The 20,056-nt window shown below is 41.8% G+C and overlaps 1 protein-coding gene across 5 annotated transcripts in view; it reads right to left on the reverse strand.

Moving 5' to 3' along the window:
* The window catches only part of CNTLN (centlein), a 342,196-nt gene that overhangs the window by 273,244 nt on the left and 48,896 nt on the right, over positions 1–20,056 (reverse strand). The window lies entirely within an intron of this gene.

The following is a 20,056-nucleotide window of genomic DNA, read 5'->3' on the forward strand; positions in this document are numbered from 1 at the left end:
GGAGAAGGGCAAATGGGGGAGCATACAGAGCCCAACCACAGTGGAGAGATTTGAGAACCCTGGAATCAGGGGAGAGGAGCACAGTGTGTAGGTATGGGGAAACAAAGAGCCCTGGCATGATGAGGAATGTGTCTGTAGTACAGTTCTCAACAACCAGTAGATCGGGATCTACCAGTAGATCTTGGAACCTCTGACAGGTGATCCTGACTGGTTTGGCCTGGAAGCTATCAAGCGCTAGCACTTCAGTTGCCCCGCCACCCACTGTTATGCTGCTCCTGCCCTCTGCCTTAGAGCTGCCCCCTTGGGAGCCTCCTGCTTGCTGTGCAGGTGTGGGAGGTGGAAGGGGGGCACTGATGTCCAGGTTTCCCTCCTTCCCCTACTTCTGTACCTTATCTCCTCACAGAGAAAAGGGGATGGAGGGAGCATGGCAATGCAAATCTCTGTCCCTCTCACACACTGTGTGTATCTCATTCATTCTCACAAACACACGCTGTCCTTCACTCTCATCTCCTGATCCAACACATACGTGTATGGGTAGTTATTTGCGAAGTGTGTTATTTTTGGTTTTTGACTGCTCTGTGCACTTCATAATTTTCATTTCTCTCTTACACTTACATTTAATTCTTTCAGTAGTGAGTTCTAAAATGCCTAACCTGTTGTGGCTGGAGAAATTATCCCTTTGGTAACTGCTGCTCCTGGAAGTAGCTGACATGTCCCTGCAGACCCTGAGAGAGGCAGAGCAGGGGGTCTCCACATGCGGTCCTTGCCTGCAGATACCACTCCTGCAGCTCCCATCGAACAATAATGGGGAACCGTGGCCAGTAAAGCTGTGGGCTCAGTGCCTGTAGATGAGGGGCAGCACATGGCACCATGGAGCCATTGCTGTACATGCCAGCTGCTTTCAAGAGTGGTGCAGGACCACGGCAGGAGTAAGGCTGCCTTAACTCCAGTGCTCCACCACCTGGAAGTTGTGTCAGTTAAATGGTACCCAGACAGAGACTGCTTCCTGAAACCTTGTCCCAGCCCCGAACTTCCTCCTACACCAAATCTCCTGCCCCAGACATGAGTCCCCCTGTACCCAAACTCCTTCCCAAGAGTTTGACCCTAAAACCCTCCTGGACCCCAATCCCACACCTGGGCTAAGCCCAAAGCCCCTCCTATACTCCAAGCTCCTTGGCCCAAGACCAGCGCCTGCAACCCAACCCCCTATCCTAGCCCAGTGAGAGTGAGTGAGAATGGGGGATGAAGGAGGATGGAGTGAGAAGGAGCAAGGCCTCAAAGAAGGGGTGGGACGGAAGTGGGGCAAGAGTTTTTGAATCTGAGGTAGATCTTATACTGCACATAAACTGAAAAAGTGATCTTGTGGTTAAAAAGGTTGGAGACCTCTATTCTATGGAGTCCCTGAAATAGAGGGTGTGGGAGATAGGTATACAAGGCTGCTTATGGGAGGTAAGGGAGGAATACAAGGAACCCCTCATGCATGCAATGAACTTGGCCTATAATAGCAGTGAATTGTGCAGCCCTCCCTAGTTCCATATTGGGGAACTAAAAAGAGGATAGCATTCATTGTGACACAAGCCTATTTTTCCTTAGCATCCACAAGCATTATATTCTAAGGCTGTCAACAACTGGAAGTTTTTGGATCAAAAAGTATTGCCCCGTAATGCTTTCAAAACATAATGCCATCTCAAAGTCTCAGGAGTGCTAAAACTTCTTATTCTGATTGTGGATTTAACTCTATACATTGGGAAATTTTTTACACTGAGTAAGCATCTTTGAAAACCCCAAATAAAAGCTTATCATTGTGAGCAACTTTCTTTTATCTCAGCACAAAAAGTTGTACGCTAGATGGTTATTTTGGTGAGAAAAAAGGATTATAAGATCGCAGACCTATTTGTTCTGTTTCAGAGCCATACTTAATAGCAGAGTATTATATACTTTATTGGCTTTCTAGAATAAAAATTTTAAAAAAATACTAATCAAACAATAGCATGAAAACTTTGTTTTTTGAGCTTATTCAGTTCAGAAATAGGTATGAGTTACACCATGCAGAAACTCTGAAGTTCCTCTCTTGGTCACCCAGTGATGTAAGTGCTTGACTACTTATATATTGCTTGTTGATTTAGACCAATGCAGCCCACTGGGGTTCCACTTGCAGCCTGTGCACCTCCTCCCTGCCCTTCTGTCCCCCCAACCCTCCCGACACCTCATATATACTGGGGCACTGGAGCCCCGCACTTACCTACTCCTTCCCTTCACTCCCAGCACCTTCAGAGCACCATGCATCCATTGATTCACACTATATCCCTCCTCCTCCTCCCTCCCAACACTTTTGGAGCACTGTGAATTGGTGCTCTGTGATGAAGGAAGAGAAGTGGGGACAGAGCGCTATTGCACAAGAGACGTGGAGAAAGGGGGCAGCAAGGGGAAGTGTGGGCCACAGATGGAACGTCAGTGGGCTGCAGGCCACAGGTCGCCCACCACTGGATTTCAATCATGCGGCCCAATCATTAGTTCTGGTTTCCCATTGCTTATTTAGACTGTATGCACTTCAAAAAAGACCTTTTCCAGTCCATGTACTATATACATTGAATCTGGCTCTCTTAAGTCCATTGAAGTCAGTGGAAAGTTCTTGCCCAGTGTTAGTATTCAACAAATAAATATAGCAATGTTAAACTATATAGATTAGAAGGCAGAATTAATTATCATATATACAAGCACTTTTAGGAAATTTAATTGCGATTGCCAATCTGGCATATACCATAAATTGAGCTCATTATTGCAGTGATAATCATATTAATAACTAAATGGGGAAAATTCTAGAAAGTGTTCCAGCCTCCTCTTGTCAGCATCTATTTTTTACTAGAGTTGGTCTAAAGCTTATAGTTCTTGCTGAGGAAAAACTCCCATCACAAACACAAAAGAGAAAACTTAACATAGGTCATGTCTACAATAGAAGCAATTTATCAGTACTGCATAGGAATAATTGCATACAATACTGGCAAAGCTAACCTAGCAAAGCTACACCAAGCAGAAAAAACTACCACTATGAGTGGAACACGCAATGTCACTAAAAGCACAGCTTTGCTGTTATAATTGCTTTTACACTAGGTCCTCCAGCCAGCACAGTTGTGGCTGGTCAGGGATCACAACTCTTCACATTCTTGACCAACATCACTGCTGTATTGGCAGATGCCCCTAGTCATGTATAAATCTAGCCATAGGAAAGGTTTACCGCAACCTGGGTACAAAGTAACTGGTCCCTTGCAACCTAAAGTAGTAAGAATGAGATTTCTCAATTCCAGCCCTCTGGTGGGTTTTACTGGTTGCTTAGGAGCACTAGATGGTGAAGTACCGAGTAAAACATTCAGTTTTTCCAAGATTTCTCTGAATATCTAGTAACAAGAGCAAATTATTCAAAAAATTACCAGATGCTTAATGAGAAAAAAAATCTGATGTATCTACCCATTCCAAGGGAGTTATGCACTGGTCTTAAAGAGGTGATAAATAAGAAGAAATATAATAATAGCATAAAAAATAATTAATGATACAGAGAAAGTAGCGCAAAAACTTCTGTTCACCCTCTTGCAACACAAGAGCAAGAGGCGATTCAATTAAATTGAACTGTGCTGATAAAGGGAAATATTTTCCCACAATGCACAATTAGCTAGAAGAACTCAGCAGCTCACCAGGACAGAAAAAAAGAACTGGATATTTAGATATGTACAAACAAGAATATTGATTTTAAAGTGAATACTTTAAAAAAAAACACACACACAAAAAACCCCTAGGCTGTGTCTACACTGGCATCCCTTCCGGAAAAAGGATGCTAATGTAGCACATCGGAATAGCAAAATCCACGGGGGATTTAAATATCCCCCGCGGTATTTGCATTAACATGGCTGCCGCTTTTTTCCGGCTTGGAGATAAGCCGGAGAAAAGCGCCAGTCTAGATGTGATTCTCTGGAAAATAAGCCCTTTTCCAGAGGATCTCTTATTCCTACTTTGAAGGATCCCTACTTACAAACGGGGTGAGGCAACCCCGCACTAGCTGCTTCCCCCCAGCAGACCAGGGAGACGCGAAGCTAGCGCCTCCCCCAGCAGACCAGGGAGATGCGGAGCAGCTTTTCTCAGCAGACACCTCAGCTTGAGAATAAAGGACTGAGGGAAGTGAGGTGTGGGAGAATAAAACTGAGCTCTGGAGAAATGTTTGGCTGGAGTTTCCCCTACAATATGTACCAGTTCCGACTTACATACAAATTCAACTTAAGAACAAACCTACAGTCCCTATCTTGTACATAACCCGGGGACTGCCTGTATAGATACAGCTCACAGAGCAGTTTCACATAGTGCAGCATTGTTTCTGAGCTCAGGAAATCAACATGGGCTGCTGGAAAAGGATCTTACTGCAAATCTGGGATAACCTGAGGTGGTGAGAGAATTTCAGGATGGCAAAGGCAATTTTTTGAAACGTGAAGAATATCTTGGAGCTGCAGTGACAACATCAACATGTGGTCCTATACCCATTGAGAAGTAGGTCACCACTGACATCTGGAAAATAGCCACCCCTGAATGTTCCTTGTCCATAGCCAACCAAATTAGGCATATAGTGATCAGGTGTTGTATTGCAATGGGTCAGGAGGTTATTGGTGACTTTGTAAGAATGAAGTTCTTAAATGATACTATGGCAATTGATAAGACCCCCTAATCTCAATCATTTACCCTCAGCATCAGGACTCAGAATTCAAGGAGTTATTTCTGTTTGGTACTCCAGGTGTTGGTTGATCCCCTTAGCAGGGTGTTTTGGAAAAATTCATATTGCTAGAATTTTTCATAAATAGGGTCTATCTTAATGAATAATGAAGTGTTTGCCCCATGGTCACTATGGAATATTAATGTGAAAATGGTTATCCTTGAGAATCCAGCTATCTTCTACTTTTCTTTTTCTGAAACCATTCACAGGCCACTTAGACAGAAAGAAGTATTTAACTACTGGTGGGTTGCTGAATGACAGTGGAGTGGGTATTTTGCCTGTTCAAAAGGAGGATGCTGTGCATGTTGATTAGATAGGAAGCTGCTGAAAAAAAAATCTTTCTGTTTAGAGCTGCATGTTGCATTTAGCACAATACTTGTAAGACTAAAGGAAAAAGGCCTACAATGGGTGGGAAGCTGAAATGTAGTAACTTGCTCAAGTTGAGTAGCCAGCAAAGAGTCCACTACAAAATGCAGAGAGGACAATATTGTCACAGTTGCCTATTGCCCTCATTTTGAGTCTTAGGCCTCAAAATGGGCAGCTGCACTTCCAAATGTAGAGTCAATTAAATTTAACAGTGCTGATAAAGGGAAATATTTTCCCACAATGCACAATTAGTGTGAAGAATTCAGGAGCTCACCAGGTCAGGGAAAAAAATAACTGAATATTCATATGTATATACAAGAATATAAAGATTTTAAAGTGAATACTAAAAATAGCAGAGAAAGGATATATATTCTTCATGCTTCAGTGTATAAACCAGCCTCTGCACATTGTGAAGCAAAAACACCCAGACTGCATTGACTATCAGTTCATATCAGCTGTAACTGAGAAGAGAACAAATTGCAAACTCTTCCTAAATGACTTTTAAGTTATTATTAAACAGTAATGTATTATTGCAACAGGACATAAACCTTTTATTAAAAAATAATGAAAGAAAACTTTAGAGTGACACACTGCAGTGGACACCAGAACACAACAATGGGGGTGGGTGTTAATTATAGGTTCGTAAAGGCCTTACACCTCTGACTCTTTGTGTTCTTTAGCCTTCTGTTGAGTGTTGGAGTTCGAAGTTAGTAAGGACACTAATTGGCTCAAAAGAGCTGGTCTCCCAAGTGCAATTGTTCTTACTGCTCTGACTGGGAATGGTCTCTGAGAACATGGCTGCAAGAGTGGATCCTCATGTTTCCAGGATCTTGTATTATCAAGGGCTACAGAACATGACTATGTCGTAGTTAAGGGCATTACATTGACTGCTGCCCTAACAGATACACATGCTCCAGCAGACCATTCTGTCTCTCTCTCCAGCAGTTACTTCTATAGTTCATTCTCCTTCCAAACAATGTATTTTGACTTAATTACATTGTGTCTGGCCACTCCACCAATATCTCTACATCTGTTTCTTTTTCTTTCACTAATTTCAAGTTCAGCCTCCATCTCTCCATTGCGATCATAGATTTTGTGAAGTCTTCAGTGAAGTCTAATAACATTTTGTCCTACATTTCCTGTTTTCCCCCTCAAGTTAGCCAGCCACTCAAATGATAAAGACCCCGTTCTTGAGGATCTGGCTGATGGAGGTATAGTGAATGGGGAATAGGAAGAAAAACAAGCAGTTATTCTTCATATTCCAGAGAAGCTAATAGTATTTTTGGAGGAGCTAAAGTGTTGGGTAAGTTAGTAGGAAGCATGTTGGGGCAAGTGGATAGTAATTCCTACCACAGTACATCACCTTTAGGCTGTCCTGGTTTTCAATGACGTGACATTGAGGCAGGTGACTAGGAAGCAAAGAATGGCCTCCCTCAAAAAAGCAAAGGTGAAACCAGCAAGATACACTGTGAAGGTATTTAGCAAGGTGGTCCCTCCAGAAGCACTACAGGAGTGGAAGATAGCTGCATGTTATATTGGAGGAGTTGACCGTGCAGCTAGCCCGCATAACATCTGGACCAAAAATCAAGCAATTTCTCAGCCTTAGATTCTACTTTATTTCCCCTGAAGACATGGTGAAAGTGCACAGAAAAATAGATAGGATTCTGCACTAATTGTCTGAAGCATTTACTGTTCCCTGTCTTTCTCTACGTAAGCTTGTGAAAAAGCCATTAAGAGCTTTACTACCCCTAAGGTAAAGCTCTTTTCCTATAAAAATACGTGTTACAGGGCATCTATATCTCAGCAGGGAGCTATAGTCTTTAGTACTTGTATGGACGTACAATGCCCAAGTCTCCCTCATATAAACTGAGAGCACTAACCAAACTTCCTTTTCCTGTAATCACTGTCTCAATACTTTTGGATTTTGCACAATTTAATGTTTTCATTGTTTAAATATGTTGCAGAGTGGGAGGGGAAGGGATGTCAGGAATTTCTGTTGCACCGTGATGCTGATTGCTATTTTGAGCATGGTGAACAAGGGAATCTGGAGGTGTACAATAAGCAGGCCACATGCAGGAAGGGGAAAAGAAAATAATTAGATGGCAGTTTGATAAAGAAGAACAGTCAGGGCTTTTGTATGAGACAGAAGCTATGTGCCTGGCCATACCAGCTGCCATTCTGAAAATGGGTGGGTGGGTAGGCTGAAGAGATAGCATGGTTAGAGAGGGGGCAGAGGCTTGAGACTCAGAAAAATACTTAAATCATGACAGACAAAAATGGTTACTATCCTGGGGCTCCTGGAACACATGTTAGCACAGCAGTATAGCATAATAATACATTGTAAAGATAGATACTTATGTGACCATGTTCCCTCAACAAGATCTACTCTTCAGTCCTGGCCTAGATATATGTCTGGTAATCAGACTCACTTCATACAAGTCTACTGACAGGTCTTGAATCACAAAGGGGATGCTGGCTTTCTGGAGACAGCTCATCATTGGCTTCCTCTTGTTCTTCCTCCAATGGCTATTGATGTTCATTCTTGAGCAGGGTAGCAAAGAAGAGGCAGTAGGTCCGCAATCTTTTTCGGCTCAATAGTACTATAATTCTCAAAATTCTGTCCAGCTCCTCAGGTTTCCACTGTCGAACCTTGCCCAAAATTATTTGGTTTTAAAATATACATCCTTCTGAACTGTTTGCTTTTTCAAGAAACGGTTGGCTCCTGATTGTGAACTTTGAAGATATCAGCTTAGTAATATCTTCCAAAAGATGTTTATTCTGGTGGCTAGTATTTATGAAACTCTTGTAACATTAGCACAAAGCTGCACCAGAGAGATTTTTATGAATGAAAAGTCTGGGATGAGACAAAATGAAAGAGAGAATGCCGTATTATCACTGTAAAGGAATTGTGTGTGAATATATGCGATTCCAACTGCCAATAAAATACAGTACTTTCCCAAATAAAGTGGCCTTTTGACAAAATTTGCAAGCAATGAGGTTAGTAACACAGATCCACATTTAATTTCTCAAGTGGTATAATTAATTCACCATAGTCGAGGTTTTAGTATTTATTTAGCTCCAAATATAAGGCACATACAATAAACTTAGATAATGCAACCAAAACTGTGTTTTGCTTAGTTATCACAAATTACTAAAGAAGAAAACTACTACAACTTGATCACAGTAATATAAGCATGCAATCAATAGATGTTAGCAGAAGCTTGCAACATAAATTAAACATTTGTATGGAATTTTATCAGCAGCTCCTCCTGGTGGTACAGTATGACTTCCAATACTCATTACAAGTATGCTCCCAAAAGACACACTAGGTAAAACTACTGTATGGTATGGAACTATAGTATCTCTGGATCTGTTGTCACAGTTTAAAAACTAAGGTTTGATTAGAATGACTAAAACAAAACTTGTTGTTTATAAAGGAAACAAGTATAAGTAAACAAATCTTTGCTGGGTTCCAACAATACACTCTTTATAGATTTATAATACATTAAAAAGATTCACAAAAATACAAAAAAATCATGCACTGTCAAGAAGTTGATGATGATCAATGACTGAGACAAACTCCTGTTTAGCTAATTAGAACCACTGATGAGCAATAATGATCTGAGCTAAGAATATTTGCAGACTTCTTTAGGATGAAAAATGGAGTGAAGAGAGGCTGTCAATTTGTACAAGTTTTAAGCTCCAATCACTTTTCCCACGAGTACTACCTATTTAAAATTTTAACATAGCTGTATTTAGCCAGAGTTTATCCACGTTCAGCTTTCACCATCCACCGAAAGCCAAAAATCTGTGAAATGATTCTAAAGCATTAACTCATTTTTATTGTGTTCTGGCCCACACTATATATTATACAACATGACAGTATCATATTTTCTGGGTTTTGGCCCATTTTTAATGAGTTGTCAAAAATGAAATATTAGAGATTATAAGGAAACATTTAACTATGAATGAGGTGTGAAAATAGCAATTGCATTACAGAAGTCCACAGATTTTAAAAAGCAAAGTTCAGTGAAGTTTGTAAAATATTATATTTTATATAATAAACTTGCAAAACAGTAGCAAAAGTAATAGGGAAAAGAGATATTTTTATTCTACCATTGGCCTTTATTTACATCATTCAATTAACCATTCTTCTAAAAAAATTATATAGCTAAACAAAGATGTCATTTTTAACATAAATTTAATTACAGATTTAACTAATAAAAAGGCTGAGGCTCTTTGAAAGCTCTCCATAGCTCCATTTCTCACCTCCTTTCCATTACTTTATGAAACCTTTTTATCAAAGCGCGTTTTTATACTAAAAAAGATCCCCTTTATAATTTCCCCCTAAATATCAAACTCTGAATTGTGTGATCAAGTCATAGTTACATGCTCATTACTATTTATTTGGATATCAAACTGAAAATTATTGAAATGCTTCCCTGAATATATGATTTTAAGAACAACTTAGAAAGTGGGGAGGGAGGGAAGGAGAAAAGAAATTTGAAAGGCTGCAATATTTCAAACAGAACCTTGTGCCTTAATGAAACCCACAGCAGGATTAGGGTCCATGCCTAATTTTTCAATTGGAAACTTTACACTGCCACATACTAAGTGAAATAGTTTAAAATAATTTTGATCTCTTAATAAATCCCTAATACTCCTCATTCAGATCCTTGAGTGCAAAATCCAACACCTAACAGCCAACCCAGCTCTTATAATTGGCACATGTGCATGGAATTCCTTTATTTTTAAATACTTAGAGAACTGTATTTCAAACTGCTTTAGAAAATATGGGAAAAAAGATAATACATACTTGGATGATATTCATGCCACAATTTTTAAGGAAATGCCATTTATTTTTATAACCATCATAAAGTCTACTTGAATATTTCTCTACAACATGCAAATTTAAGTATATAAATCTCTTAGCAAAATCAGATTGCAACCAAAACAGGAAAAAGAGAAATAATATGCCAAGAAATGTAATTGTTTTTTCATAGTTTTTTTTTAGATTATCAACTTATGTGTACATTCCTAGTATTATATCTGGTTCTTGTTCTCCTGTCTATTTTACTTCATGTTTCATAATGCAAAAATGTAATTAAATAAACCAATTTTTTCCTTTTACAAGTTCAGTGACTTTGTTCAGGTGATTTATTATGCAGCCTGATTTCAATATATGTACATAGAAGACTCTTCACACTTTTTATATTGAGTAGTGCGTGAAGCATGAAAATTGTGTCATATTTTGCTGTGAATAATTTTGCAAACATTTTTCATCTAGATACACAAATCTCTTACAGTGTTCAAAAATATCAGCACTTCAGAACAGACTGTTTTAACATCTGCACATCACCAGGGTTTCCCCCAAGGATTTTTAAATGATGCCTGCCTGTGCTGAATAAAGTGCTAACTTGCACCTTGCATTTCAAACTGTGTCCTGAGCAGCCATCCAGTTGGTACAACACCAGCTGAATTCCCACAGGCCACTGTTCACTCAGGCTTGACTGCAATTATCATGTCAATATTTTGTGCTCTGATATGCAGATACGCACACATACAAGCTGCATAATACTTTCTTCTCCATGGAATGTTGACTTATGTTCGATGTTCTGAGAATTTTTAATGAAATATGATATTAAACTTCCATTAACTATAGACAATCACAATTATTTGATCTTAGATGAAAAGGTTACATGCACCCTTATACTCTATTATTCTGTACAGTGCGCTGATAACTAGGAAATCTCATTAAAATACAAATTCTAATTTTAAATGCTTTAATAAATGTATACATATGTACACACAGAAAGCAAAAAATGGTAAAAGTCCTTTAAGAGGGAGGAACTGTTATTTCTTTCCTAATCCTTTTGTCACTCACTTCCTGTTTTCACTGTTTATTGCTTATTTACATAACTGTAACATGAGAAGGCCCAGAAAGCCACTTGCATGTGATATATTAGCGCTTCAAACAGTGCAAATGGATGAGCAATTTACATTGGTTTTCATGATTTTATCAATAAACATCAATACAATAATTCCTCATTTAACACTATAGATGCGTTTCTGGAAATGTTCGTGCTAAGCGAAAACGTGCTATCCGGAGTCAATTTTCCCATTAAAAATAATGGAAAAGGTGGGGGTTGCAAAGTCAATTTTTTGTTGGTGCTAGGTCATCAACGTCAACATTAGATATCTAGCAACACAAGATAACTAGCAAAACAAGTCACCGTGTTTTGTTAAAACACAAAGATAAACACGTGAGTGAGCGGAGGAGCGCTGTGACCACATACATTCATCCGCTCATGCATATTGCCACTGTTTTCACCAACTTATACTGCCATGTGAAGTAGTCCACAACTTGATTATTTTCGTGTTATTTCAGGGATGGTCGTGTTATTTGAAAAATGTTCCCTAAAAAAAAAAAATGCTATTCCAAAAACGTGTTAAGTGGGCACGTGTTAAATGAGTAATTACTGTATACACTATTTTACACATGCATCAGTTCAATGCATCAGGTGAAAAATCTCAGAGGTGTTCCTCACTTCCAACAAATATGCATGTTTTGAATTGATTTGTAAGGAATCCAACATGACCTGATGCTTCACCACTCCTTGACAATCTGTGATCAGATATCATCAATTCATGGTGAAATTAAAGTAAGTAGCAAATTACTCCAACTGATTCTACCATCACCACACTTCATTTGTTCCTGAAATAAGGTTGATCTTCTCTTCATTCATCTGTTCATTTTCCTCCAGATACTGAGATATCTTGAGGATGATAGAGATGGCATCAGTGGAGACCGAATTAATTGTTCACTTAAATGTGGTGCAAAAAATGTTGACAGTGAGGTCAAAGGTCTCAAATGGTGAAGAACAGGGGGAAGAGTGCTGAGCCTTTAAAAACTCCACAAGTGAGCACAAACAGGATCCATGCAATAGGAATTAGTGTAGCTAGCACAATGCTATCCCATTTATTTGTGTCAGGTCATGTATCAGTACCACACTCACTGTTGATATATGCCATTAAGGCAGGGGTTTCCAAACTTTTTGACATGGGGACCAGTAAATCCATTCACTAACTTTTGGAGGACAGGTAATGTTTATTTGCATATTCATTAATCAAATCATGAATATTCAAATAAGTTCTTTCTGGTCCTTCCAAAACCCCCAGTGCCAGCTTTAGCAAAGCTTTTAATATGGTCACCCACAATATTCTTGCCAGCAAGTTAAGGAATATGGATTGGATAAGTGGACTGTAAGACAGACAGAAAGCTGGCTAGACCAGGGTTTTCCATACTTTTTACTTTAGTTGGAACCCTTTTTTTTCCCACTACTGTTTTTTGCAGCCCAAAAATATAAACACATAAAAAACAAATGTCTGGTTTTTTCTCATTAGGTAAGTATTATTATTACTAGATGTATCAGTTTGTAGTTTCGAACTGCCTGGCTGGTAAATGTGCTCAGGCTGCATGAGTGTGTCTACCAGCCAGACAGTTTGCAACTACTCGAGGGGATGTGTGTGTGGGGGAGGGGGAACAATAGAATCCCCGGGCTGGACTAACTTGTGCTTTGCGGAGGGAGGGAGGGAGGGAGGGAGGGAGGGAAGGAGGGCAGCACCCCAAGATCTGCATATGGCCGGGTCAGTCTCGCTCCCCACCGGCCGATTCACTCCCCACCCCAGCTGCGCCTCTCGACAGCCCCACTTCCCCCAACCTCCTCCCAGACAGCCAGTTCTCCCCGGCTTATCCTCCCAATCTCCCTTGGCCAGCCCCGCTGCCCGCGTCCAGCCCTGCTTCTGGCAGCCACTCTCCCCCCCCCCCCCATCTTCCCCAGCCAACTCCCCACCCCCGACCTCATGTCCCCCGACAGCCCTGCTTCTACCGGCCCCCCAGTCTCCCCGGCCCGCCCCGCCCCGATTCCTCCATCCAGTGCTACTTCCAGTGGCCAGCTCTCCCCTTCTCCTCTCCCCGCCACCCCAGCTAGGACTCTGCTGGGAACCAGAACATCCAGCTGCAGACTCCGCCCAGGCCGGCTGAGGGTTTGGGGGACCTGGTGCCACACAGGCACTCCGGGAACACAGAACACCCCGGTAACCACGCTGAGGCCTGGTAGTTTTCTGGTAGCGGGCCGCAGCCTATAGTTTGGGAAACACTGAATTAAGGGATCTAATAATATCTCCTTAAAAAAGTGGTCAAGGTACTAAATCAGAATGAATTATTGCAAAATCAAAGTCAAGATTTCATGTATAGTAAATAAGAAAATGCTTATTTAAGACTTCCAATCAAAAGGTGTTTGACATACGTTTCAAAATCTGTAGTCATCTTCAACCATTCTATGGACTCTAACTATATTTACAAAGTACCTACATGGGTTGCCCTGTTTACACAGAACATTTTAGTTTAGCACCTTTATTCATTTTTTTAAAAATTTAGGATCAAAAATAAATGTTTCAAAAGGCAAGCAAACTAGAAATAGCATTCTTTTTACATAATACGGAGATCAATAGTATTTAAAATAGTTGGAAAGTACACATATATGAGATATACTTTTACAGTGTCTTGTTTGAAAATACCTGGAGGCTTTTACATATCCCAAAGGCTTTCCTCATTTGCACAGCAAAGATAATTCTTGTTTGCATCTGAATATTAAATGGAGAATGTACTTACAATCACCAAATAAGAATTGCAAAGAATGCTGAAAAGTAAAATATCTTCTGTGTATTTCAGAAATTAACACTATAGCCATAGTGAGGTCCCAGTTAATTTTAAAAATTTTTAGGGCAGCATGAAAGCTTTTTGAAACTGTAAAGTTAGAAATAATGGAAATCCTAATGTTATTTTTAAAAAAATCTAACATGAAATGGAAACAAAGAATTGCACTTCTCTATGTAGAACTGGGAAGTTACTAGAATAATGTCGTCTAACACTACAAATACACAATTTTGATTGTAGAACTAATAATTCCTAAAGTATCTGTTCCTACCAATTTGTGCTTTTCATTTTCTCTTTTGCATTCCATCTTTTTGGTACTGTGTAAGAATGTAACTGAGTAGATTAGCACCTTTAAACTTACATGTTTTTATCCCTTACATTATCATTATCTACAGAAAATTTGCCTTTGCCAATCACTAATTCAAGGACTGCATCACACTATGTGATACTGCCAAAGTCACCGCATCTTGGGTATGAGAGACATTCTTTCCTGCTTGTTCTTATAATGTGCTCTAGGAAAGGACATAAGTAGCTGTCCTGTCATCTTAGCTAAACTGTGATGAAAATTAGTACCTTTAGTGAGCACTGAAAGTTAGCAGTTGGCATAAATATATAGGAAAATGATGGTATGTAAATACTTGTGCTACATGTTACATAGTCTCAAGAAGAAAGAACAAAAAAGCTGAACAGTTCTCAGCCCAGACTCAAGATTTGCTGATGAGGACAAGGCATACTCTAATTATACAGGGTTTTGGCAACTAGCAGTTTCTATTGTTGCTAAGGGAAATTTTTCTCCTTCAACTTTTCTTTCAGTTGACCTTTTATCAGATTATGAGAGAGAGAGAGAGTGAGTGTAAGTGTTCGGAATAAGTCTATTGTATAACACAGGTTAAGCCTCTCTTCTTGTGGGACTCTCTCCTGGTTCAGCTGGGAGACCTGAAGATGGATACTGGCCTGCAGCCAGGGGGCTGGGAGTAGAAGAACTAGTGGACTGAATGCCTAGCTGGGGGCCGGAAGTGAAGCTGGTCCCACAGCCAGGGAACCAGCAGCCAGGCCAGAGGGCCACAAGTGGAGGTGGTCCCACAGCCAGGGAACCATCAATGCGGCTGCCCTGACAGGGGGCCAGAAGTGGAGCTGGTTCCGTGACCTCAAGCAGATTGCCCATCCAGAGGGATAGGAGCAGTGCTGGTCCAGCAAATGGGGAACTCGCAGTCCGGCTGGGGGACTGGAAGTGGAGCCAGTCCTGCAGCTGCGGGCACTGAACCTTACCGGAGCAGCAACACAGTGGGTAGGTGGATGTGAGGGCAATGCAGCCAAGAGGATAGCAGTTTATAGGGAAACCCCAGAGGCCAGCAGCAGAGGGGCCGAAATGAGCATGCCTGATCTGGCAAACTCCCTTGTTTGGGACTGGTCAGGTCCTGAGGGTGCTGGACTAGAAAGGGCCAAGCTGTATATGCATTTGTTTATGGATGCCAGGCTTCATACTGTTCACTGGTTCATTTAGCATTTAAAACAAAACAGGACATGTTGATATAATTATTCTCATCTAGGATCTGTTGCCTTATACCCATTTTTCTGCAATATAAGTCTCAGATGTTGCTGATTAATTAAGTGCTCCTATTGTCTGCTTGTTGGGCTTACTGAGTTGCCATGTTTAATTATTTCTTAAATTCATATTTCTTTGGTAGTTATTTTTTTTTATTTCAGAAGGTAGAGAAAGCTATTAGGAGAGAACTGTTGTAGATTTGATTTTAACAAATAAGGAGCAATTAGTTGAGAATTTGAAAGTGGAAGGTAGCTTGGGTGAAACTGACCATGAAAGGATAGAGTTTATGATTCTAAGGAATGGCAGAAGTGAGAATAACAAAATAAAGGCAATTAATTTTAAGAAGGCAGGATTTAGAAAACTCAGAGAGCTGGTATGTAAGGTTCCATAGAGTATGTCTACACTTGCACCCTAGTTCAAACTAGGGATGCAAATGCAGGCATTCAAAATAGTCAGTGAAGCCGGGATTTAAGTATCCCGCGCCTCATTAGTATAATCTCGGCCGCGCACTATTCCGAACGCCAGCTGATTCAAAAGTGAAAGCGTACTCTGGGCCGCGTTAGTTCGAATGAAACCCCTTGGTTCGAACTACGTTACTCATTTTTTGAATCCTTAGGGTAAAATCTACATTATTAAATAAGAAAAGTAAGCATTTTATACATTTTATTATTTTTTTAAGTGTAATCACTTTTACTTCCCCTTGTTAACCTAATTACTTCTTAAATCTTAAATTTGATAATAAACTTATGATTGTTTTCTCTATACTTCAGTCCTGCAATATTATATAGGAGTTGATTCTCAGGTGAATCAAACAAACATGCATATGCACTGTACCCTTGAGGATAGCAAGCCTGGTAATATCTGTGAGTGTCTAGATTATATGGGGGAATACTTCCAGGTGTGGCTCAGGAAGCACTTGTTATTAACCTGCAAGCCAAAGTAAAGGCCAGAAAATTAATTGGCAGGTGACATTAGAAAACTGGTACCCAGTTAAGCAAAAGCAAGTTTCTCTTGCATTGTGGGGGTAACAAGGTAACACATTCTCAGGTACCCCTTTGCGAATATCATAACCAGGAAGGGAGAGTGAGCTCTGTTATTTGCTCAGTGAAGGAAACTTGCTTCCAGACAAGACCCTATAGAAGCTTGCTACTTAAATGAGCCATGTGATGGTTGGGCAACTAAGCTCAGGAAGGCTATAAAAAAAAGAGGCTGGCCACATGGAGACAAGCCCAGCACAAACTCCCGCCAACGTATTCATGGGTGATCCTGATTTTGAAGTTCACTATTTTTCCTCAGCAGAACTCAAGTGGGCTAAGCTATCACTACACCAGACCTGTGAGGTCAACACCCAACCATTACAGACCTCCACCAGAGAAAGTCAGAGCCTGACAGGCCACAAGAAGGTGCTGCCTAAACAACCCAGTCACAGAGACAAAAAGAAAAAGAGATGTATAGGTAAAGTTAGGGTTATAAATGATTGCTGGAGAGGGGACTGGCCCTTCAATCAAAAAAGATTTTAAAAATGTATTAAAACGTGAAAAGTCTCTGGTAGGGAGGTAAGCAAGTAGTCGAGATCTTGACTACTTGATAAGCCTAAACTTAAAAGCCAATTCCCTGTCTCCTGTGCTGCTGCCTTTGATGGATGGGTAGGGGTGCCGCTCCAGCAGCAGCCCTTGTCCACAGCCAGCACTGGCTGTCACGAACAGGGGCTGCTGTACATGGCACTATCCAGGACTGAGCAGTTCTAGCTCACACTGGTCTGGAACTGCTATGCCTCTGCATTTTAAATATGGTAAGAGCCCGCCTGGCTCTTACTACATTTAAAATGCAGAGCCACAGTGGTCTAGGACCAACATGAGCTGGGACTGTTCAGTCCCTGCTCACACGGGGTCCATGAGCTAGCCCCACTGTGGCTCTTACTACATCTAAAATGCAGAGCCACAGCAGTCCCAGCTCCGTCCAGACTTGCACTGGTCTAGGACCTAACTCTCCTGTGGCTCTGCAGTTTAAATGTAGTACGAACCAGGCTGCCTGCACATCCGGCTCCTTCTACATTTAAACTGCAGAGCAGAAGGGAGGTGGCTCCTGCACCGGTGCAAGCTGGGACAGAGCCCTTCCCATATCAACTAATCATGTAGTTGATACAACTTAGTCCATTACCCGCCTCTTAACAGCCTTTGTCTCTGAGGGAGGGGTTGGGCTCAGATGGCAGAAGGGTCACAGGGTGGTCTGGGGGGGAAGGTCGGGTTCAGATGGTATAGGGGCCTGGGATGGCCCAGGGGGGCGTTAGCCTTGGATGGCAGAGGGGACCCAGTGCAGCCCAGAAGGGTGGCAGAGGTGGGGGAAGTCGGACTTGGATGGCAGAGGGAAGCCAGGCCCTCCCCAGCGGCACAGCCACCTGGGGCGTGAAGCAGAAGCTGGAGCTGGAGCAGCCCATGTCCAGTGGGGTCAGCACCGAAGCCTGCCACAACAAGCCGCTGAGAATGGAAGTGGGTGGCAGCGATGGCATGTGGAACCAGATGACGTGATGATGTCACTCTGTCATCCCACAGGATGGCCAAGGGCCACAACTTAAGTATGTTGCATATATATATATATATATATGCAAATCACTTCTTTCACACTGACAGGCATAAATATAAAGCACTTCCCACAATGCCCCTGTGTTCCCAGCACCTCCTCCCTGTGGGCTAGAAAGACCAACACCCTGTAGCCGTCTGTTCCAGCCAGCCCATCCGCTTGCGTTTTTCAATGCTCGCCCTGCCTGGGAGATGCCTTGCCGTTGTGGAGCATGTTCTCAGTAGAGGCCACGTTCAAAGGATTCCATCCATGGGCCACGTTGAGCCCCGTGAAAACCCAAACTGCACCGTGGGCTGCAAACAAATGGTACCACGTGGCCCATGGGTCGTGTATTGAGTAGCCCTGATCTACATGATGTTAAACAATATAATGCAAAATTTTCAGAGCATTAGCTGTTTTCCTTATTTTCTGGGTGCCCAATTTGCGACCCATGGGGCAAAATGTTCATTAAGAGTTCTGAACACTTACACCTCTACTTGAAATGAATGGGAGCTTCAGGAGATTAGAACCTCTATAAAAGACAGGCCATAGGTATCTTAAGGTCAGCACCAACAATATATGGATGCTTTTTCTAATTTTGTCTTAATATCTGTTAAGGATGTTAAATTTCGATTAATTAACTAATCAAACAGACAATGGGATTTCCATCAACTATCTGATTAATCGATAAGGGCACCTCCGCTTATGAATTGTAGCAAGAGCCCTTCTGGCTCTTGTAGATTTCAAAAGCAGAAGACCCACAGGGAGCCCTTGCAGGACTCTTGTATATTTCTAAAGCTGAGGTGCCACAGAGAGCACAGGGCCAGTGAAGGAGTCCACACTGGCCCCGTGCCCCCTGCTGGGCTTACTTTTTAAATGTGCAAGAGTCCCACCAGGGCTCTTGTACATTAGAAAGGCTGAGGCACCATAGGGAGCATAGGGCCAGCGAGCAAGTACCCCCCTGGCCTCGCATTTCCTGCGGGGCTTCTGCTTTTGAAATGTACAAGAGTCCCACCAGGGGGACAGGGTTGGGAGGGATTGGGGGGTGGTAGAGATGTGAAGGGGATGGCAAGTCCGTCTCGTATGACCTGAAGCACCCATTTGTCCAATGTAGTGCATGCCCACTGTTGGAGAAAGGGGTGCAAACAATGGTGAAAAAGACAGGAGACCTGAGGAACTGCCTCTGTATTCAGGATTGGGTGCGTACTCTCAATCGAAGAGTCAAATTTGTTGTTTGTTAGTCGGTTGACTTGATGTATGGGGAGGCTGGGGACATCTACAATTTGACTGCTGTCTCATGTGGGATTGCTCCACTGGGCAGTGTTGCTGCTGTCTTTGGAAAGGATAATCATATCTCCTCTGGTATGGGAAATATTTCTTCCTCCTAAAGGCCAGCATGCACATTCCCAATGTTCGGAGTGTCACTCAAGAATCCTTGCCAGAGTGAAGGACCCCATCTGTTTGCTCTGCAAACAGCTTTTTTCTGTCAAATGGGAGGTCCTCCACCTTACTCTGAAGTTCTTTCGGAACTGCAGCTGAGGTAAGCCAGGAAGACCCCCTCATGGCTATTGCCGTTGCACGAGAAGCTGTGTCGGCGACATCAAGTGCCATCTGAAGGCTAGCCCTTCCTGTTGCAAAGCCCTCCTATACCTGCGCTTTAAGAAGAGGTCAGTTCGCTTCTGGAAGGTGTTGAAGAAGCTCTGCTACCTTGGCATAGTTGTCAAAGTTGTGGTTTGATAACAGAGCCGAATAATTAGCGATCTGCAGAAGGAGGGTTGCCGAGGAGTAAACCTTTCTTCCAAATATGTCCAATTTCCTCAAGTCCAGTGCCGAGTTCTTATATTGTGGCACTTTTGCATGTTGCTGAGCTGTGTCTACCACTAAAGAATTGGGCTGAGGATGATTAAACAAAAATTCCACACCTTTCGCCAGAACAAAATATTTCTTATCCACCTGTTTACAGGTGGATGGGATGGAAGTTGGAGTCTGCCAGATAATCTCCACGGCCTCCATGATGACCTCGTTGATAGGGAGGGCGATTTTTGAGCTCTGTTGAGAGTGGAGATTCTTCAAGAGACGATATTGCTTGGCCTGTACTTCAGCTAATTGGACC

This window comes from Pelodiscus sinensis, chromosome 6 (genome assembly GCF_049634645.1).
Source record: "Pelodiscus sinensis isolate JC-2024 chromosome 6, ASM4963464v1, whole genome shotgun sequence".
NCBI lineage: Eukaryota > Metazoa > Chordata > Testudines > Trionychidae > Pelodiscus > Pelodiscus sinensis.